General features: G+C 36.8%; 1 long non-coding RNA gene across 1 annotated transcript; it reads right to left on the reverse strand.

The window, feature by feature from the left end:
• Nucleotides 1-3045: 3045 nt before the first annotated feature.
• LOC145674680 (uncharacterized) lies at nucleotides 3046-11063 on the reverse strand. Its single transcript, XR_014129015.1, has 2 exons — nucleotides 10871-11063; nucleotides 3046-5009 (listed from the first exon to the last, which is right to left on the reverse strand). It is a non-coding gene; the product is annotated as an uncharacterized LOC145674680 (long non-coding RNA).
• Between the last annotated feature and the right edge of the window lie 13642 nt (nucleotides 11064-24705).

A 24705-nucleotide genomic window follows, 5' to 3' on the forward strand; every position in this document is an offset into this window, starting at 1 on the left:
ATTATAGATTTGTGTTTATATTTACTAATTGGCACTTTGCACTATGACGCTTATTGTAGTTTTTAAATTAATGTATCGCGCCCTTTATCATGTTCAAATTTTAATCAGCAACCTTTAATTTAAAAATATCAAATCTTAAAGGTTTTTAGTAAAAAATATCATTACATAAACTCGTAATAGATATAACTGTACGTTAAATTCACATGGATACGAAAACAAATATATGTATCACTTGTACTCGTTTCTGCACATTTCTCTACGAACAAACGTATATAATTTATGATCATTTGATCTTCAAAACCGAATCCTGAGGAATGCGGTATAGTGTCGCACAATAATGATATTGTTTTAGTTTCAAAGCTTTCTCTTTAAGTTTTATTCAACGATTTATTTCATGAATTGTCATTAGTAATAATAATCGGTATTGTACTATTACAGAATACCCATTCTATGTTTAATAGGTAGTTGGATATAATACAAACATGTTTATTTCTCCTAAAACCGAAGCAAAAATTCCCAATTATAAATATCTTGGTTGCATTTAAGGCACTCTCCTTTAAGTTCTTACCTAAATATATCAGCATATTTCAAACTTTCATTATTAGTAATATACTAATGATAGATTATACATTCAATGATATGATTATAAATTAATATATGGGTCGGATGTAACATAATATCAAATACGTTAATGTGTCTTCCCGTTTAAACTAATTGCATTATACTGATTGGAATGATGATAGAAGTGTATGATATATTTCACGATGTGACATTCATGGCACTAACCACTTCAAGTATATCGTAAATCATTGCTAAATTTCCACGTGCCCTTGTTGTGATGAGTTACCTAGCACCAGGATATATCCCCATCAGGATGCCGCGGTCGGCAAGAGGGATTGCCGCCGTCGACGGTGGCAGGCCGCCGGTAGGCAGCCGGCACCCGTCCGCGGCGGCACGACGATCTACTTGTTCAAAATTGCCGACCTTTTGCCGAGGCGGCAAGCGGTCGAAAATCGTAAAAAATAATGCCCTTTGCCGACTCTTTGCCAACTGTTGCCGACCGCCAGAGTCGGCAAAACAGTCGGAAAGACCTCTTTCCGACCCTCTGCCGACTCCTTATGCCGGCCTCTTTTCGACGGCGGCGCCGGCGCATTTACTGCACCTTTACGGCTGTTTGCCGACTGCTCGGCAAGGCAACTTTCCGACGGCGGCGCCGGCGCATTTACTGCACCTTTACGGCTGTTTGCCGACTGCTCGGCAAGGCAACTTTCCGACGGCGGCGCCGGCGCATTTAATGCTCATTTCCGGCTGTTTGCCGACTGCTCGGCAAGGCAACTTTCCGACGGCGGCGCCGGCGCATTTAATGCTCATTTCCGGCTGTTTGCCGACTGCTCGGCAAGTCAACTGTTCGACGGCGGCGCCGGCGCATTTTATGCGCCTTTCCGGCTGTTTGCCGACTGCTGGAAAGGACCTCTTTTCGACGTCGGCTTCCCGATTCTCCCACTGGCGGCATCCGACTTCTTGCCGCCGTCGAAAAGTGGCCCTTTGCCGACTGGAAATCAACGCTTCAGGAAGGCAAAATTTTCATCAGCTTTTACATTAGTCTTGCCTAAGTCTTCCTCCATGCTATGATTTCTCGACAAGGAGCACCCTTGGAAGTTCTTGAAGTATAATACTTGCATTTTTTTGTGTGTCCCAGTATAAAATTTGTTCTTTTTGCTTTTTTGCAGCACTTTCAGCCAAAAAAACAAGAAATTGAATGGGACATGGAAGTATTATATACTTTCAGAACTAGCAATTGTGCCCTTCATGAGAAATCATAGCACGGAGGCAAACTTAGGCAAAGCTACTCTAAAAAGTGGTGAAAATTTTGCCTTCCTGAAGGGTTGATATCCAGTCGGCAAAGGGCTACTTTTCGACTGCGGCAAGAGGTCGGATGCCGCCTGTGGGAGAATTGAGAAGCTGACATCGAAAAGAGGTCCTTTCGAGCAGTCGGCAAACAACCGGAAAGGCGCATAAAATGCGCCAGCGCCTCCGGTGGAAAGTTGCCTTTCCGACCAGTCGACAGACAGCAGAAAAGATGCGTAGCACTGCAATGAAAATCATGGCGGATTCCCACCAGTAATAAAAATGAAATGAAATCTTTAATTTTACGTCCCACAGTTATGCCGGTTAGGCTAAAGGAGACTGTGATGATGAATAATGAATGAAATGGTGGAATGAAGAAAGTGGGGAAAAAACGGGAGAACCCCGAGAAAACCCACGCATACGGTGTTTGTCCACCACAAAGTTCACTAGGCGGGAGCAGGGCGGCACCAGAGGTGAACGCTCTACCACTGAGCCACCGCGGCCCTCCCCACCAGTATATTGCACTCGGTACATACGCAGTACATTTCTACAATTCTCAGTACGATTTAAGTGCTATATAGAGGAAAAGTATCTGGGAATGACTTACAAATGCTTAAAAGCGAACTAAAAATAACAACTGAGCAGCTAATAATGAACGTTAAGAATAATTCAATTAACATGTCTGTGCGCCTAATGTGAAAAACTTATAACAGTCAGTACATTTTCCCCCTGAAAGCACATCTTTCACTATCACGACCACTAGGAACAACACTGTTCTATGCAATCAAAATTTGCTAGTTGCAAACGCTTTCTTCGAGAAAAAAAAAAAGCCGCAGCAATCCGTCGGAAATACGGTCTTTTTAGGTTGTCGTTTTCCCATCAACTATTGGAAAAGGATTTTAAACGTCAATGATTTTCTAATTTTTTTTAAAGTACAGGGGTCACACTCCCAATGGAAAATGAGATTTAAATAAAAATTAATGAAGTAAAAATTATAAATAAAAATACTGTAATAAAAGGTATGTGGTGGCGGAGAGATTCAAACCGAGCCTACACGCAAAAAAAAAAAGTTAAAGTAAACAAGAAAAAGGTGGACAGTAACGATGTTAGTTTGTCAATATATGGAAAACAGAGACGTGTATCCAAGCAGCCAAGCCAAAAGGTCTCTACATTTGTTGTAACTTTGGTATTTAAAAAAAAAAAAAAAAAAAAAAAAAAAAAAAAAAAGTGGCTGGAGCGATCACTTGTCTGCTTACACCCATGACTATATTCGTAGAAACCAAACACTGAAATGCACTAAACACAAGTTCTAACGACTAAGCTGTCAGTTCTAACTCTATGCCTTAAATATTTATTTAAATACACTTTAAAAGTGGAAATAATATTAAGATAAAATAACAATTAAGTAGGTAACTAATTGTTCATTTAATTCGTTCCTATATGATTTATACATTAATTGTATACAATGAAACAGAAAAATGTGAGAAAATAATTTATATCGTAAATGAAACAGCCACATGTACAGTATACTCATAGTGCATACCCATTATATAGAGAAAAAAGGTTAATGAAGTCATTTACATAAAAAATGAAGTGTTTTAACATAATACTTTGCAAAGATCCTTTGTTTTAAAGGAATTCTTTAAGAGAATAAATGAAGGGAAGATCACAATTTTTTCTGGTCTATATTAGCACTAAAAACACACCAAATTGTATTAACAAAATACAATGCACATCGTATTAACTTATATACATTAGCCTATGTAATGAACCTTATCATCATTTAGAAGTTATATGTAATATACCTTCGGATGTACTACTACTTTTTTTTTTAACAGAAATTTGTAGCATTCCATAACATTGAGTTTTAACACAGATAGCCTTTATACAGTATGTAAAATCAGAAAAGCAAATATATATGAAGTGATTACAATGTTCAAAAAAGCACTATATTATTCTAAAGAATTCCTGCTATCCATATTTTGTCTTGAATAACTCAGCCATTTTTCTTTTTTAGCCCATTGATATATACGAGGAAATCTTCCTCTGTTTCTTTGACATTTTAAGGGTTTTACTTTTTATTATTTTTCTTCAGGTCTATTTAAATGTCTCTTACTTTGTGGAAATAAAATTCTGTGTTGTATGTTTTTAATATTCATAAATGACATCTAATTTAAATAATAATATACTTATATATACTAAAAGATCATTTTGACAAAGCAAGGGACATTTAAATAGATATTCAGAAGAAATCAGTAAAATCAGAACATCAAAAATTTTATTCATTTCAAAGAAAAGGAAGAATACTTCCCCTACAAATCAATGGGATAGAAAAGAAAGGAGGCGATGGTACCGTTAAGGAGCTTGTACTCTGAGAAATATAATTACACTTTCTCTCTTAACTGATTTCACGCAAAAAAAAAAAAAAAAAAAAAAGTTAAGAACAATATCAAACAACAGTTGTCTTTATAATTGAAGAAAACTTCAAACCTATGAAATAGTAATGTAGAATTTAAATAGCTCAGAATCAGGATTGTGAGAATATAGAGAGATACAGAAAATTTTACAACACTGCATAGAAAAGATGAAGTAATAATAAAAAAAGAATTTAACGACAAAAACTGGGATAGGGAGACTAAGGTAATATTGGCAAAACAAAAATCAATTTCAAAACCGTAATTCTCAATATTCGCTTGAAAGGTAAGTGATGACCATAATTCCCGTGTGATTTGAAATAAACCGCATTAAAATGGGAAATTTTTTACAAATGTTATGATTGAATGAAATTCACCCGTTCTAAAAGGAAAAAAAAAAAACTGTAGTCCCACATGTATCCTACCACTCTTCACAAATATCTTAAGGATGTTAGTACATATGATTTTTGTCAATACTCTCCGTTAGTGGCGTAGGGAAGGGGGGCCCAGAGAGGCCGGGCCCCCCAAAGAGGTCCGACAATGTAGTTTGATGTTTGTAATTTTTTATATATTTTTATGTTTATATATTTTTTGTTTGGAATTGTTCCATATGTACCTATAACAGCACTTGCCCCACCAAACACACATCCTGGCTACGCTACTGCTCTCTGTGGGTCTTCTTCCATTGCAACACTTCTGTATTTCTTGAGCAACATTTCCCCTTGCTTCCAGAAATAAATGAACTATCTAAAATAGAACAAATATAATGCTTTGTAAAATATACTCTTCAATGTGTACGGCGTTGGCACATCACGTATATTTATTACAATCGAAAATATACTTCATCACACCAAAACCAAACCAAACTACACAGTGTAATAGACCTTGTTGCAATGAACCGGCTTCAACGCTATATGTTAGATGCTATATGTTACAAGAAAACCTGTAAGAGTAATGAAAACTATAGTCACTGATGAAGAATTCAATTACGTCGAAACAGTTAACTTTTACTTAACCTTTTGTCACTCGCGCTGTTGGAAAAAAACAAACAGGTGAGTAAAAACTAATGATTTTTACGAATGGGGTCGCATTAGCGGAGTCACCCTCACTGCTATTCCTCAAGTGGCTCCTTCCCCTCTTTCACCCTAAAGCTTGCTGACGTGCTGCAATTGTAGTAGCTTCCAGTACAGGTTGAGGAAATAGTTTTGTCTGCGTTTGCTTTTTTCAAACGCGCGAGTAGTTCCGTGATAACACTAGCAAACATATATTTTTATGGAGTTTGAAATTTTCCAACGCGCGATCGTTAATGTGATAATTATTGTTTATGAGTGAAGTTTTGTTTTTCTAAGCAACGTCTCGCTTCTTGAATAGAAGTGAGATAGAGAAGTGGCTTGACAATATTAATGATGAGTCTGATGTTAACTATCGAAAATTAGTGGCTGCTGAAAGTGATGCGAATTGAAGTAATGAAAAAGTGAATGAAGATGATATTGATCACGATAGTGAAGCAGATAAGAACAGTGTAGATGCAGATTCAGATGCAAACGATATGGATGTGAATTACAGTTACAGTGAAAATATTGTTTCATTGGGAAAGACAGGAAAACAAAATGTAAATAGTAACTGGCAGCATCAGCAAAGACAAAGTGTAAAAACATTGTGAAAAAAATGCTAGAACCGCTAAGGGTATCACTGAGTAAACAATTTTTTTTTTTTTTTTTCGAAATTTATCGATATTCCCGTGATTGATGAAACTGTAAAATGTACTAACAATTATTTGGATAAATTACGAACAAGTTTCGGCGAAGAACGCACTGCAACTGTACAGCAACTTCAAGAGCAAAATTAATGACTTTATTTCGACGTCTTTATTTGATTGCCAAAAGAAAGGAGCACGTGATGATGTACGATCACTGTGGACATGTGACGGAACAGGAATTCCAATCGTAAGAGCAGCAATGAGTTACACGAGCTTTTTACTGCTACTCAGGGCATTAGATTCGATGATTTCGAAAGCCGATCTCAGAGAAGAGATATTGACAAGCTATAGATATACCACATTGACTTGACACCTAGTTTTCTGTTCCAAGCGTTGCTATCGGCTTAAGGAATTCACTCCCTTTCGCCAAGGATCTCTCGTTTAGCAACAGCTGAATCCTTATTGGCTCAACGCGTGGATGTGTCGATGGTTTGAACTTTAGTTCGCATTTTTGCCACGGATCAAGACATTTTGACAGCACTATAGCAACAATTCCAAATATCCTAAGTATTTACTCAACAATTGCATGCATTACTTCAAATAAGTTTACTAAATATATTGTTTGTATCTCAAAATGTCAATGTTGGAAAAAATCAAACGCGCGAGTAGTTATGTTACTAAATTTGGCGCGAGTGACAAAAGGTTAATCTTTATTACAACAGTACGGTTGCCATCCCAAACGAGAATCAGAAAAGAAAAGAAATCCTGCCGTATATCCAATGGTAGGAATTTGAGTTTCTTGAGAAATCTTTGAAACATTACCTTGAAGCTGCAAGTTAAACAATAAATCCCTAAGTCCCTCACCAGACAAAAAGATGTATTAAAATAGAATATTATATTTAGTGAAGATAGCATTATATTACTTTGAAATAGAACTTCGATACGCGTCAGGGTTTTGCGACACTATTGTATTGGCAATTGAGAATTTTGTATTCGGCTGAATACAAAATATTACATCTTAAAATAAAATCTAGTTAATGGAACAAATAAAATGCACATATACTTAAATAAACTACAGGTAAAATCGATCAGGTGGGCAAAAATGATAAAAGTTTCAAAACAAATACATTTTATGTTCTCCTAGGAGTCAATTTGAGTAACATATCTAAAACACAAACCATCTGTAATAAGAATTCAATCGAATGAACATAACTTTGAGAAACGCTATAAAAAAAAAAATCACAAAACTATAACTTTACATTTGTTCGTTTGTCTGCCGAGCTCCTTTATGGCTGAGCGGTTAGTGTACGCGTCTTAGGCGTGGGTGACCCGGGTTTGCTTCCCGGAGAGAGCTCACGTGGTTCGGATTCCACTTTAATCAGTAGGTCCCGTCTTATATAGCCTCGCTGCTGAAAGGGACGTTAAACACAAAATCAACTCAACTTTCGGCCTTTTAAGTTAAAATTTTTAGAGTACAAGCACGAGACACTCTAAATTCCCTGTTTAGATTTTGGCGGCGTACCAACGTAATATATCAAAATGGCGGCCATTTTGTCAAATGAACGAGTATCTACGCTACGAAGCGCAATTTTCAGTCTTTTAAGTTGAAATTTTGACGGTAGAAGCACAAGATATGCTAAATTTGCTGTGTAGATTTTCTCGGCGGTCCAATGTAAAAAAAAAAATCAAAATGGCGGCCATTTTTTCAAAACGGCAGTGAGTAGAAAATTGTTGCAAGTTGTGACAATGACAATATTGAAATATAAATCACATTTTAACACTTCTACCCCAAAGACATTGAAATATTTCGAAAAAAAAAACGATTAAACCTGAAAAAACCCAATTTAACTCGAAAAATCCGGAAAAAATGGGCCCAGGTGGGTTTGGCTTTTTCAAAAAAGCCAGGGTTTTTTCGAACCCTCGTTCATGATGAGCTTTTCTCCTCAAAAAAAAGTTTTAATAGTAGTCGCTAATGGTTTTCTACAGATGTTAATGTTAAATTGTTAAATTTTTTCAAACTTCCGATGTCCAAATTTTTGTACCTACACATCGTGAAACAGTGTCAGGAGAAAGGGTTAACACTCGGAAAATGAAAATGAAATATTTGAGTTTTACGTCCCACGGTTATGCCGGTTAGGCTAAAGGAGACGGTGATGATGAGAGATGAATGAAAATGGTGGAATGAAGAAAGTGGGAGAAAACGGGAGAATCCCGAGAAAACCCACGCACACGGTGTTTGTCCAACACAAAGTTCACTTGACAGGAGCAGGGTTTGAACCAGGAATCCCATGCACCAGAGATGAACGCTCTACCACTGAGCCACCGCGGCCAGCAAAAAATCAAAATAAGACAGTCTGGTGCAGGTGTAGTTTTGGTGCACTACATTTTGGAAGATTTACAGGTAAAATTCAATACTTTTCATGGAAAGACATGTTTATAAGGAACGAATTTCTACAGGTAACTTAATTACATACAATGTAATACAACTGTATCTTACGTTTACTAATGTTAAACCATTACAAGTGCCTTACGACGAATAAAACAAATGAGTGCATATGAAAAATGGCTCTATTAGATGTTATTTTCCACGGGCGGCTTATTTCTGCACCGTGTACACCGGTATCATATTTCTGCACAGTGTGCAGAACCTGTATTTTGTTTACAAGTGGAGAGTTACTAGTATGAAACAACAACAAGTGTTGTTGAAACTTGTATTATTCTCAAAACGCACTTCCTTCCACTACCCTCACTTCTCCGCATACACACTATCGCAGACGTGCCTGCTCCCTTCGGACGTATTCCCGCGCGGGCTCACCAGCTTCGCCCTATCTGACTCGGTTCGATAGCATTCGTGCTATTTAGTGGCCACCCAGCACAGATTGTTTTGTGCTTTTTTCCGCTGTTTTTATGTTAGACATCTGGAAGCCTTATTTATACGCAAATCGTAAAAGAATTATAATTTTTCAACAATTACTTCTAGAGGTCCCCTTGAATTTTATTTATGCCAAGTAAAATATATTCCGCCCATTTGAAACCGACTAGGGGACAATAAAAAAGAAACTGGTGAAAGAATTATAATTTTTCAATTTTTTTTAGTATTGCGCCACAAGTAAACCTGTACACAAGAGCGTTTAACCACTACCTCATTTCTCCTTTTTTTTTTTTTTTTTTTTTTTGAAGTTTTCGCTCACATGTGAAACAAGTCCTGCAGTATATAATCTAGTGGATCTTATTAGGTTACTAAAGATACACTAAATACTAGAGAATACTAAAGGAACACAAACCTTGTCATGGCACAAGCATTATGAGAAATTGTCCACGTTTCTCTAAGATAATTATCTTGCTTTTTTGTATTTCGGCTTAAAACTTATGTACAAATCCTATCTAATCTAACCTAACCTAAATTTAGGGATTTACTGTTGTATCGCATAACCAATTTGAAAATCGAAAAAAAAAAAGTACCAAAACGTACTCCGATCGGTTATATTTGGTTGGATTAGATTAAGTTACGTTCGATTACTTTACATTAGCTTAGGGGCATAAAAACTACAGTGCAAAAACACGAACGAACCTGTGCTAGTCAGGGGCAGATCCAGGACGGATTTCTGGGGGGGGGGGAGGTAGGTTGTAATACTACTACTTTGAGCTACTTTTAAGTACTCGAAACTCTGGAATGGGTTTCATTTATATATAAAGTAAGAAGGATTTCTCTTTGGGAGGGGGCAATCGCCCCGATCGCTTCCCCTGGATTCGCCCCTGGTGCTAGTTGGCCACTAAAGAGCACGAATTCTATATAATATCAGAGCAGGGCAATGCTGATGGGAACAAATGCGTCAGCGACGGTGGGTATACGCGTAAGCGAGGGTAGTGAAAACATATGGGCTTTGGTAATCATACATTTTTCAATATCACTTTTTATGGTTTCATACTAGTAACGCTTCAGTTGTAAACATAAAATACAGCTTTCGTACACTGTGCAGAAATACATTGGCGTTGAGTTAGAAGACACTTATCTTAAAAACTAAGACATGTAAACTTTTGCAATTTCAAGAAGAAAATAATGTACTACAGTTTCTTAACTGTCCCTCGTTTTGTAAATAAAAAATAAGTGAAACCTTTAAGTTTTTTGTCCAACGGTTATGCCGGTTAGGCTAAAGAAGACGGTGATGATGAGTAATGAATGAAATGGTGGAATGGAGAAAGTGTAAATAAACGGGAGAACCCCGAGGAAACCCACGCAAAAAGTGTTTGTCCATCACAAAGTTCACATGGCGATGGCTGGGATCGAACCCGGGACCCCAAGTACCAGAGGCGAACGTTCTACCACTGAGCCAGCGCGGACCCTACAATTGTAAGCGAGTTCTTGATATACCGGTAACTCTTTACTTTGGGCAAGGCAATGATATCCTGTCAGTACATAGTATTGCCGAACGAGCGTTAGCGAGTGAAGGTGGATTAGAGCCCGGCAGGGCACGTTGTTTTCTGTCTTTCCTTCTTGGGAACTGTAACTATAATTGCGGGAACCAGTTCAGATGACTTGGTTATTGTCACTGCCTTGCCTACAGTAATGACTTGCCGATATACCTTAGGGGGTTCGTGAAGTTAAGAAGCAAGGCAACAAATAGAATCGAAGTTAATACACAGGTTGGGCTAGGTAGTACCATTTAAATTACTTTCTTTGATACCCGCCCCCAAAAAATTTTATATGCCAGAGACGTCAGTGCGCGGGAACATACTATAACCGAATCTTTTTCATGCGCAGCAACAATTAACATATGTAACACAACATATAAAATTCATGACAATTTGAAATGTATATGCATAATATTAAATTAACTCACCACATGTATATGCATAATAAGTGCAATAATATATGCAAATGTATATGAATAATATTAAATTAACTCACCATTCTCTCACTTCATGTTTTCGTGGTATTTGCTTAACCAGCAACTGCGTACAGTTCCAACGAATGAATATTTTAATGATAAACATAATTTTCTTCATTTGTAAACTTATCTCAACGAATTTTTTTTGAAGGGCTTTACCCACACTGCATCACAATGTGACAAATGAAGAACGCGAACCGAACATACAAGCAGCGCAACCAGACTACGATTTCTGCAATCAGGCTCTTCAGCGGCAAAGGCGGCTCGGCGCCTGTCCGAGCATCTTTTCAAGGTCGGTCCATCCGCTGTTTGCCGACCTTCTTTCGGCTCCTTTACTTGTCGGCACGCCGCCAACGTTTCGGCGTCTTTCCGACAATATTTGCCGCTGTTTGCCGTCTCCTTGCAAAATGTTTGTCAAGGATCCTCTCGTACTTGTATTTTATTTTAAGTATTTACTTCTCATATACCCTTTACGTGCAGTCCCTTTACTACATTTCTTTTCATGCATTTACATTTTTCGTGGTCGGCACGCCGTCAACGTTTCGACGTCTTTACAACCATCCTTTGACGCTGTCGTTTCGTCCGCTGTATGCCGACTTTCTGCCGACTCCGTTTTCACAAGACATATTTTTTGGAATTAGTGCCCACCCACAAGAAAAACCTTCGGACAGTTTCAATTTTTACTTCATCATTAAAGAAGATACAGGCTCTATTCATTTTCCAAAATTCGACTCTTTGCCGCTGGTACGCGTTATTGCAACTTTCGCCGACGTCGTGCCGACGTCGCTTTTCAAGAAATTGCCGGCAGTCTCTTTTTGCAGTCGTCGTCCGACTGTCTGCCGACTGTTTTGAGAAAGCTTTATACGAGGGAAATATAAGCCCTAATTCGTATTTTAAAGCAACAAATTACCTTCTAACTCTCTTTGTTTTCTATTGGTGAACGAATCTCTTTTTGCTCGTCGCGGTCGAAAATCGAGCGGAAAGACGCCGGTGTCCGGCGCCGGCAATCCGACCGCGGCATCTGGTCGGCATGCACAAATTGTCCGACTATAGGCGGCAGGATCCTGATGGGGATATATCCATATTTCTGAATAATAAGGATCCTTTCCTTTCTTAACTTAACATTACATTACAACATAACAATTCTATTACTACGTGTTTAACTTGATAACAGAATAAAATCTTTAAGTAAGACCTACATAGTAAAATCAGTTATGTTGAAATGTTAATGCTGATTTATTTTTCACTTAGAAACACTAAATGTAAACGTTAACTGCCGATTATTCAGTTTATAGAATAAGACGTAAAAAATACACATGAATATAAGAAGACTGGTATCTTAAAAGATTTGAAATATGCTGATTATCGTTAAATATATTCTAAAGGGATCTGTTGTTCCTAACTTACTTCACAAGAAATGATAATATCAGCCCGTTTATAAATATCAACTAATATTTTTTTTCAAAATTTTGAGTACGCGTATTTCGGTCCTAAAATTAATTTAGGTAGTATATATATTTAAACACACAAGCACACACAAACACACACACACACACACACACACACACACACATATATATATATATATATATATATATATATATATATATCCTAGCCAAGTTTAAACTGTTGTATGTTGTCTTTATGTTATAAGTTTTAAAATAATGTAAATGTATTTGTTACTAAATTTTTCAAAATATATACGGGTTTGAGATTTTTTAAAACGGAATTTGTCTTTATATATCGGTAAAAGCTTAGTGTTTAACTAGCAAATATTATAACCCATATTACTCTCAAATTAATTAAATATTATATATATTTTCTGAAGATGGTAATGTGTACACTGGGGTTTGGTATTTGCTATGTTCAAGGTTTGTGACTATATGAAATAATAATAATAATAATAATAATAATAATAATAATAATAATAATAATAATAATAATAATAATAATAATAATAATTTCTTCAATTAAATTGTAATGCTTCTCTCATTTGAATAATTGTCTACAACCTTATTACTCACAAGAACGCTTATTTTTTTCACAGAAATATGGATAACAATTCCTAATGTAACTGCTTTAAGATTTTTTGGACAAAAGATTTTTTTCTTTTACGACAATCATTTCGTATATATATATATATATTTTGAACTATTTGAGGTTATTAGTTAATGTGCATTTCCATTATACGTTTATGATACCTTTCGAATTGTTTTTAAATCGCTCTAATAAAATTAGATGCAGCAAATTGTAATTTACGTTTGTGTTTATTTCAGATTTTAAATTCTTCGGTACAAATGCCAGTTTTTTTTATTTTTTGCATAGTAGATACTTGTAAACTATGTATCATGACATCAATCTATTTATGTTATTAACTGTAGAACAAACTCAAATGATCAGTGAACTGTAATAGTATGTTCATTGCACTACATACTATGTTTCACATTGTTTATTAGAACTGCCAAAACCGTCTCCATTAACCTAACCGGCGTAAACGTTCGACATAAAATTCAACGATTTTATTTCACTTTTACAAGTTCCGTAAATGTATATTCGTACCACTTTTTATTTCAGGATCTTTGGGATACATATATTAATCGTAAGTGATGCAATATTTAGGTACACAACATAAAAGTATTTATTACAGCATATTAAAATAAGGTTAACATTCTGGTTTTTTCCCTCGTGTTGGGTTGTTTGGAGTCATTTTCCTATCAGTTCGACGATTATTCTGCCTTTTTCAATCATAGAATATTTATCTTGTTTCAACAGTTTGTTTGGGTTCAGCTATGCAGGATATTTGTTTGTTGTTGTGCTGCATTCATCAGTTAAAATTGTTCGGAGGAAAAGCCGACATTAATGGTAAAATGACTGGGACAAAATTCAAAGTGGATTTCCTCCTCGTAGTAACACCAGGCACATAGTATTATCTTTTGCTCGAAACTGCACTTTTCTCGACAGGTTCTGGAGCTTGACCCTTGCTCAGTCATTGTTTCTGACCATTCTCGAACACTTCTCATCGCATAAGACATTCCATTTCAGGAAATATATATAACACGGATTTTGAAGCAGTTGTTTGCAGATTTTCATTCTCCACTGGATTTCAGCTGAGGATGAATCATATGGAAAAATGCGGCAGGTCTTGATTTCTTTCTCGTATTCATCACTTGTCACAACGTGAACTGAAGTTTTTTGACAATCCTTGTGTTGTGGTGCATGAATTTTCTTCAGTGGTGTGTGATGGTGACCACATAATCTGTAACCTTAGGCAGGTGGACCGAGGCTGATCAACAAATATTTTGAATCTTTGTAAGCTTCTGGAACTTATGAGTGAATGTGCTGAGGCTTACTGCTAGCAGAACTGTTTGTGATTATATCGCCACTTTACATGATCATATGCATTCTTCGTTCTCGATAAAGTTTCATGATAATTATCCCATGTCCAAGGAAAATAATGCCCTCATTCATACAACTGAACCTGAACATTGTTTGTGGAACGTCTGGATGTGCACAACCTCAAGAGCTAAACATAGTTGCATATAGAAACAGTAATACTGAGCAGATATAAGTCTTCACCATGTCAATCGAAACTATGGAACGCAGTCGAAACACGCAGAACGGTATAATATTCAGGCTTATTATCATCCATGACCTTTATGGTTCCATTCCACGTTGTGCTAGACTTTTTCTAAGGTAAAAGTTTCCAATGCCATAATAATCTTGCACTTGGCGATTTTCCAATTGATTTCAAGAATGTGGATGGGAATCGTAGGAGTTCATCAAGTACTATCAAGTAGAATATTTCAACGTTACGACTGTAGTATATTACAAAACCCCGCCGTAGCCGGTCCCAAGCCTGTGCTGAGAAATTGGGAGGGACCCCGGTGTTTTTCCCGTTGTCGCATCCTTTTCCGGGAGCGGTTGCTACACGGGGGAGATAGGGTGACGCTGTCGGTACTTTAACTGCCATATGGCAGCGTGTGCGTTGCAGTGTCAACAACCTCCCGGCAGAGGTGAGCCTGGGGAGGCATCCTGTGAAATGGGCGACTAACTCGTGCCATTGGATCTGGGAGAGTACGTGTGACCCCATGACGTCCTGAGTGGGGTAGGTAGTTTAGGCTGCCGTACCTACCGGCGGGGGTGAGCCTTAAATGGGCAACTTAGCCGTGCCTTTGGGTCCGGGATATAAGACTTCGTGGTACCCCAACACGCTAAAAAGAGTGGGTAGCTGGTGTGTCCAGCCCTCTACCGGGAGGGAGATGTAGATGCTACCCTCAAAGAGAGTGTAATGCGTTCTCTTGGGTCCGGGATGGGATACTTAGTATCCTAACGCATACTCGTATCTCAGGAGCGCTGAGGAAGTGGGTCACTCCTTCCTCCTAGTACTGTGAATTGGGTGCAGGAGCCACGACCCTACCAGGGGAGCTGCCGCTCCCAAATGGCCATTGTATTTAAAGGTAGAGAGTCTACATCAGCCATTGGGTCTGGTAATGTACGGTGTACTTCTACCGTAATCAGAGGTAGTTCCGTATTGATTGAACGGCCCTACCGAGGAAGGGTGTGGGTGTCCCTTCTAATGGTGTTTTACACGTACCATTGGGTTCCGGACAAGTATCCTAGCTACAACGTGTACGTGGTACCTAAACACGTAAAAGATAGGTAGCCCCGTATTGTTTGGGCGGACCTACCAGGGGAGACACGGCTCCCTCGGGAGACACGGCTCCCAAATAACAATACCTGCCTTTGAGCAAACGGTCTACATCAGTCATTGGCTCTGGTACTGTACGGTGTACCTCTACCGTAATTAGAGGAAGTCCCGTATTGTTTGGACGACCCTACCGGGGGAGTGTCGGATTCTAGCCTGCGGGGGGACCAAACGGAGGGGGGGAAATCCAAAGAATCTCGGTAACGGTTCTGATCCTGCTAAAGGGAGGAAACTCCGTGGGACGTGGGCTGGCACCAAACTCAAATGGTGACTTAACACGTACCATTCGGTTCGGGATGATATACGAGAGTATCTCGACGTGTGCGTGGTACCTCTACACGACAAGGCGGTTGCCACTTGAACGATAGAGGTAGGCAGGACCGGGATTGAACAAGCCCCCTCGGGCATCGCCTGGGGCCCCGGATTGGGTTGGACTCTGCCGGGCTGTGGTCATACGGTGAGCACGGGCGGGAGGTGAGCTTGCCTTATAAAGCTCGGGCGCCATGCCTGCAGAGCATGGTAGGACTGACTTGCTAGCAGTCTGCCTCAATGAGTAGGTGTACTGGTATGCACTCAGGACTTCGGTCTGGCCGCGCAGTTGGCGTATCTCACTCCCTCAGAGAATGGGGGTTACATCGCTTCGGCGAGTCAGAATTAGGGGACAAATTCTGATGGTGCACTTGTGCACGAGTAATCAATAGCGTATTGAGAAACTACGGGCTAGCAAAAACAGCATTTGGGCTATAGTATACTCATGGTTCTCTAAATTAATAGCGTGATAACAGTGGCGATCCGACTGGTAAGAATCGGAATAAGCACACAACTCGTATCCAGCTATCGGCGATCCATTTTCCATTTCCGCGGTACCATTGGGATCGTGTTAAACTACTGAAGTTTATAACAGCAGTTTTGCAACTTACTGCCTAATCTAATTTGCAGCTGGCTGTCATCGTGGACATAAGCTGTGGAAGGTGCTTACATAATTTTGTCAAGTGTCCAAGACAGTCGCAAGACAGTTCTGATAAATCTCTCTTAATCCTCGGCTTGATCTATGACTGATTGTTTTTCTGAATGTTCGGTTCTCTTTCCAACACGTCCTGAAGTAAAATGTGTATTTTGTTTCTGGGACCTGATTCAAATCATTTTTGGTCACGTTACCATTACCGTTCTCACTGTAGTACATTTATTAATATCACATTCACAAAACAGTCATCCAGGATAATTGCCTGACTGTAATAATAATGATATAATTTTGATTAAGTTTTATCATGTTTATTTGTTTTGCGTTATTTTAGAGTAACACGAATAAATAAGGCTTGCTGAAGCATAATATATATAATGTTACCTAAGTAAACTTAATACGCAATAAGTAAATAAAACATTTTTAAGGTATCGTTGTTGTCCATTGATATTTATTATTTAATTATTTGATCTTACTGATTTTTTATTAATGGTAGACGCTTTTTGAGTTTTATATTGTTTGAATATTAAAAACATAATTTCTACTTTCGGGTCGGAGGAGGGCTCCAATCAGTGTTGTGTTCGTTCACTCGTTTGAGGACCTCACTTCTACCTGAAGAGTTGTACAGCTAAACGCAATATGAAGTTATGCATGCAGAGCACGTGAGTCCTTTGCATCTCCTGCAACTAGATTGCAAAATGCAAACGCTAGATATGTGAGAACTTAAGGAAATATGCGGAACAAGATTCAAGGTTCCTATATGCATGCACGATGATGGATAAACTCCTAAAATAAAGTTAATTTACTCTGAATTTAGGTTCCAACTCTTTAAATGAAATTTTATTGCTTTTTATATAATCTGTACCTCGAAATATATTTTGGATCTCATCCCAACACACAAAAATTAAAACTTGTATGTAGTTCCTGAGACCGGAATACTTTTGGTAACGTTAACCATTACCAGATGTGGATTTAACGTAATTATTAACATGTCATTCTGATTATAATTCTCCAGAATAACTGTATGAAAGGAAAAAACTTTCATTATGTTTGTTTGAATTGAGTCAGTTTACAGTAGTACGAATAAATAAGACTTCTATCTAGATGTTATAAGGATACGTAAAATATATCACTTGAGATTTAGACAGAGATTTCCAAGACAAAAACGAAATTCTAACCAATCGTGAAGAAAATTATTTTCCTTGTATACAGTGACAGTTATGCAGGTTTTCTTATTTCATGTACTTGCTTACGAAATATAATTTTTTGTTCAGGAATATGTTGTCAGTACTAAAAATGCTTGAAGCTTTTGATTGTTAATGTGATTACTGTTTCCTATTTCCGTTCCAGGCTTGTCAATACGAAGATTGTAATGTTACTTAAATAAAATAACTACACAATAGATTAATAAAACAGTTTTAACGTATTACTGATGTGCAGTGATATCCATTATTTAGTTAGTTAATCTTATTGGTTTTTAACTAATGATAGAGGAGTTTTGAGTTTCAGATTGTTTGAAAACTAATCACATGACTTTGTACTTTTGGGTCCTTGGAAGGGTGACAAATAATGTGATATTCGTTCACTATTTGCCATCCTTCCAGGGATTTAAGAGTTGAACACCTCAAAACTTATGAAGTAATGCTTGCGAAACATATGATTCCTCTGTTTCTTCTTCATCTTGATGATAAAATTCAAAAGATACATATTTAAAAACTGAAGGAACTAACTAGAAACCTATTTAAGGTTTCATACCACACAGAATACTTAAAAAGGAAATGTTGTAGAAGATAGAAATCATGCCAAAGTGACCGGGGCCAAAGAACGTTGACAATGATTGTTTCCAAGATACATAGTACGAAAGTTTAAAATTGACTGCAGTATTAAAAACTTATCTGATACGACCTACTTCTGTGAATCACATGAAATGAAAGGAAAGGATATTAAAACAAATAGTGGTTTGGGAGTGTAAGAGAAGATTGGAGAGTGTTGACAAAACCCATAAATGACATAGTTTCCATCATGAATTGATAAGACCTGGAGGGTTCATTTATATCAGTGTAGCAACAAGTGTAGAATGAGGCAATTCAACATAAATATACAAATATTATAAATTGTCATCTTATAATTCATGCAAAACTAATGTCACTGTTATTATGTAATCACAGCAATAATAATGAAAAATTACCGATTTTCACATACTTATGAGCAAAAGTAGCATCTTAGAGAATAAGCTATTGTAGGTTTCAAGAATAATTAGTTTCTGTAACGTTTAATACAACGTTTTTATTGCCAACCTGAATTAATTTGTAGTGCTTATTCGACTCCAAGAGTTTATTTATCTATTTACTTTTGTGCTATACATGAAATTATGCAATTTTATGTATCAGAGTGTATCTATTTATTTTTCTGTTAACAATGGAATTATATCCCTACTCGCGACACACATAACTGTAATAGTCACACATATATGCGTTATAGTATTACCCCAGCGTACGCTAATCTGTATGAACAATAGCAATTCTAGGAGACCTGCTAACCCTGAAAGACATGTTGTATCATTCTATCATGAGGGATGTTAGTTTCTCCCAAAAAGAAATCTAAATATCAGTAGTATTGGTAGTCAGTGGAGAGATATCGAGGAATATGTTGGATGAGGAAAGACTTGTATTATAAAAATTGAACTAGAAGTTATAGCTATGATAAATTGATAATATAGAAGAATAGTGTGAGCATTAGCAACACAAATGATACATAGTAATAAATATACTATTTAAAAAGTATTTAAAATAACACCACATTTTACCTGAGCGAAAGCACGTGATAACCAGCAAAAATATATATGAAGAGATTTTTGTACTTTTTTATTTCCTATGACGGAAATTGACGCGTCTTGCAAGTGACCGATATAGGTTACTTCCCAAATTGTCGATGATTCCGTAAATTCTGGTGTATTCTGCAGTTCCATTCTTTTCACTTTTTTACGTATCAGAGAGATTACTACATTGTTACAATCCCACTCTGAGCAGCAGATTTAGGAAATGAAAAAAATGAAACTAAATATTTAGGCGTCTAGCTACAGGACCCTACTTTTCTTCACGAGGTTTTTGCCTCCTCTTCAGCTATTTCTTAGTTTCGAAATGACTATGATTTTTTCCATTAACCTGTGATTGAGAGGAAAAGAAGAGAGGCAGACAAATTATCGTTCTTTGCTATCCTTTAACAGAGTTAAAATATAACATTATGGGGGATTCAACACTTATTATTGTGTATTACAATATAATTATAATTCACTTATAATGTAAAGGTTTGGTTTTAGGGTAGAGGTTAAAATATTACACGAGAATCTTCGACTTCTTCAATCAACTTTTATTATAAAATGTCCCGGCATGAACATAAAAATAATTTGTGTTCAGCTCTTGCGTGCAATGGATCTGTTTACGAGACCAAGAGTCCTATAGAGGAGGATAAACATAAAGAACAGGCGTCCTAGACACTGGTAATATTTTCCAAAGAGAGACTTCCTAGCAAAGAAGCTCCCAGGAACCAGGTATCCTACAGACTTGAGATCAGCATCAATCGGCAAAAATTGAAGCCTTCTGTAGTGTTGTATCTCCTTTCATCCAGAAATGACCGCCTTCGTTAAACTTCGTTAGTTGTTAATCTTTGACGATGGTTGACACGGTCTTTTCGCGGTTGTCCTCTGAAGTTGTATACAACCAGCACATTTTATTCATATCATTGGAGAACCTTATGCTGCTGTGAAGTAAATGAAGAAATAAACCAATGTATTATTTTTTGTTTGAAATTTGCACACTGGTTATAGTACAGATAAAGAACACGAAAAACACTAGAACGTTGAGTGCATAAAGTAAGAAAGCACTTTTCATTTAAGTAACGGTTGATATAACACTTTTACCAAGATAGATGAAAATAAATTTGAGACTAAAAGTGATAAACAGATTGTCCTCCTTTGAAAGTAGAATCAATATAATATACTACATCATCTCCCTCAGAGGAGAATCTGTCGAAGGTTTAGCGTTGTAAATTAATACTTACACGCTTTGCCGTTGATAGTAAATAGTAACGAAAGTTTAATCTACAAGATAAAAGCTTGAAAAACTTGTTTGCGTTTATCTTTTATATATAATACTGGCGTTGATTACTGCTTCAGTAGATTGGAATAATAACTTTAAATGTACAACTCCTTAGTATATTTAGCCCTTTCCCTCCCCCAATTTAGTGGCCTGAATTAGGATTTAAACTGCACAATATGTGTCACTGGTCATCTCATCGACGCCGAAAGCTATGGATTCGACGTTAATATAGGTGATTTCTGATAATATTAAAATGCTTCTCTCAGTTCCATCTTTAAATTACATCATAGTCGAATAATAAAAGCCATCCTAGGCACAAACTCATATTAGGAACGAACCCATTCGGATGGTTCAAGATGTACGAATAAATAACGATACATCTAGATGTTATATAAACACAAATAAAAATGTCTCGCTTGAAATGTGACTTAGACTCCAAAGACAAAATGAAACAGTAACCTAACGCGAAACATATTATTACTGTTGCATACTGTGATGATTATTCAGGCTTTTCTTATTTCATACATTTTAAGAATAGCTTACAAACTGTCATTGTTTTTTTATTCAGAGATATGTAGTCAATATTAGAAGTATTTGAAGATTTTCAGTGTTAATTTGAGTATATCATACTTGTGTTTCCGGCCAGTAAACAACAAAACATGTATTTTTTTAAAAAAATAATATATTAAATACAAAAATAGATTAATACACATTTTAAATGTATGTTTGTTGTGCATTGGTATTTATTGCTTAGTTCATTGATGATGTTAATTTGTCATTAATGATAGACGATTTTCGAGTTTCAGAATATATGAAAATTAATAACATAATTCCTACCTTTGTGTCCAAGGAACACTGCTAAGGAGTGTTGTATTTTTTTTTCACTAATTAGCAGGATTGTTCGGTCTTAACATTTCTATAGCTCAACACAATACGAAGTTGTGCTTGCAGAACGTGCGATTCCTCTGTCAGTCCTTCATCTAGATGAAGAAATAGAAAAGCTATGTATAAAATAACTTAAACAACTAAGCAGAACGGTATTCAAGGTTTGACAGCACATACGATACTCACGATTTCATCTTTCTCAACTTATTACTTTCGGGCAACTGTATTTAATTATAGAGCAGAGTGTCTTTTGCGATTTGTCATAATTGCCATTATAGAAACTGTCAGTGAAAGCAATTTAACATATACGATGCCATTATGCGTTGCACACTTAAAATTTGGGAAGCGCAATATCACTACATTAGCTTGTAAATTGAAGTCGGAGACATTCAAACAGTGTAACTTCATTTTCTAATTCACAATTTATAGGCATTTATTTAACTAACTTTTTTGCACTAAGCACTTAAAGAATTTCATTAAAATTACCAGAAATTTTGAAGTTAAGGAAAGTGTAATCACGTTCGGAGAAATGTATTACATAATAATAACAAATAAATCTATAGAACATATCTAGCAACTTAAAGTAGAAAAATGGTTTACAATTTCTAAATAGGATTTTAGCAAGATATTATATTGATATCATGTTCTGGAGAAATACTAGGGTAAAATCGTACTACAGAGAACAAGCAATTTTGCTAATAAACATTTTCAAGAGATGCGAGCTTTGAAAAATCTCTGCACCTCAGATATGATGCCACACTTCTACTATGTGATGGTCCAGGGATCCTGATTGTAGATTTGTGTTGGTATTTGATAATTCGCTACTTTCCACTATGACGCGTTATTAGAGTTTACTAATCGATGTTTGTTATTTGTCAAAATCTATGTGTATATTTCATACTATCAAAATTCGTAATATACTTAAGTCTTCGTTCATATGATTATTAATGAAAATATAGAAATATAATTAATATAGATAAATGCGTAATGCGTCTTTGTAAACCTTATGAAACTCAAATTCGAACGATGTAACGTTTTTCCCACTTTGCCCACCGACTACAAGAACAAGAAGAAAGAAAAAAGAAGAAATTAAAAATGACAGAAACTCAATATTTTTCCGAAAATGTTTCTCTGGCAACACTGTGTGTACAGCTGCGTAAGAAAGAAAAATCATTATTGCATACCTTACACATTTGTGTGTAAGATTTATAAAAGTCACTGAGATCTAGGCCGAGGAAAGTGTCCTAATATGGGATAACATTTATAGGTTGTATTACCGATTTCAGTAGAGGAAATACCAGTAGACCGTTATACTAGAATGGCTTGCGACTTCCTAATCACCAGAATCTCGTGATAAATACATCATTGTAAAGCTTATAGAACACAAATTTCAACTATATAGCATTGATCCCTATTTGACCCACCGGGCAGAAGAAGAAGAAGAAATTTGCAAAATTAAAAAGTAGTTATTTATTTATTTATTATTGAAAATTTATATTCTTTGTTTTCGCATGCTGTGTCATGTTTTTTACTGGAGGAAGTATACCATTGGATGGGAATACCATGCAAGGTAATAGTCATCCTTATTTGATCCAACTGGAAAATTGACCAATAGAAGTAGAATACGGGCCTTAACAGCCTAACAAATTTAGGTAGAGAAAACACTGAACCTCGATCTTATTATAATGTATAATTTAGTGTTGACATTTTTGTAAAGAAAATACTTTAGAGAAACGCTACTGAAAGATCTATTACTCTCCGACAGTGCATAGGTCTGCTGTGGTGAATTTTCCAATATTGCCGTACGTTTCCTAATACTTGATATCGTTACATGTTGAGGATTGTCCAATATTTGAAACCTTATTCTTTCGTTCTATTTTAAAGTAAACTCTTAAACAAGTTTTTTTAAAAATATTTTTACTATAAAATTTTTTCGGGCTACACTACTGTTTTACATCCACTAAGCGTTTAATAGTTTTTATGGTTAGAGCTTACATTAAAATGAATATATGCTACATGTACATTATGCTGAACCTATATACATTATGCTAAAAAAGAGTTACAGGTACGAGTATCATGTGTATACAACTATGTTGAGTTCTGCTACATGGAACTGTAAATGAACTAAGCATTGTTTGACAACTTCTACAGAATTACAACTGTACCTCTATAATGAGTCTCCTGCGTACGGAGTGTAGGGTAGCACATTGGGTTAAGCTGTGTCCGCATTTTACAAATTTTAATAAATATAAGGTAGCCAAGAAAGTTCTGTCACTTGTTGTGAATATCTGTGTTCAGTTAGCCCCCACCTTTGCCGGGCCTTTAGTGATAGAGTCGTGACTACGCGGACAGTGCAGCGGTGGTTTAAGAAGTGAAAGGACGGTAGTTTAACACTCGAAGACATACACGTGTCGGAAGACCAACACATGTACAAAATGAAGATCTTTATTCAACAATTGAGACGAATAGTGGCAAGACATGTGAGAAGCTTTGACTACAATCGTGTGTGTGTGGAGAAACCATTTGCGAAAATCAACCTCCATCAACTTGGAAAGCACTACAAGTTTGGTCAATGTACCCCACATGTTTTGACTTCCTCCCAGAAGATCATAAGAGCAAACACCTGTGTTTCTTTGTTGTCTCGTTTGAGGATAGATCCATTTTTGGACATGGTGTTGAATGTAATGAGAAGTGCGCCCTGTACGAATCTCCTCGGCGCCGTCATCATTGGTTAGCACCCCAGTAAACAGTTCCGAAACAGTCAAAACCAGCACTGCACCACAAGAATATCCTCCTGTATTTTTGGTAGACTGCTTGCGGTATTGTGCATCGGGAACTGCTACCAGCTGGTCAGAGCATCAATGCAATTGTGTGCTGTCAGCAGTTGAGTCGTGTTCAGGAGAAACTCAAAACTCTAAAGCCAGCACTTATGAATTGCAAAGGAATCCTCCTGTCACATAACAACTCTGAGCCCCAAGTGGCCGGAATGTCCCGTTACACCACTCTACATTTTGGATGTGAAACACTATTGCATCTCTCGTATTCCCCGGACATTTCATCGTTCGATTATCACCTATTCCATTCCTTGGATAATCACCTTAGAATATGTCGGTTCAATTCAATAGTAGAGTTGCAAAATGCACTTGATATCTTATTCACTTCACATCCCAGCAACTTCTTTCACGGTAGAATCATGGCCTTCCAGAA

The sequence above is a fragment of the Thermobia domestica genome, chromosome 17, assembly GCF_964235325.1.
Source record: "Thermobia domestica chromosome 17, izTheDome1.hap1.1, whole genome shotgun sequence".
Classification (NCBI taxonomy): Eukaryota; Metazoa; Arthropoda; class Insecta; order Zygentoma; family Lepismatidae; genus Thermobia; species Thermobia domestica.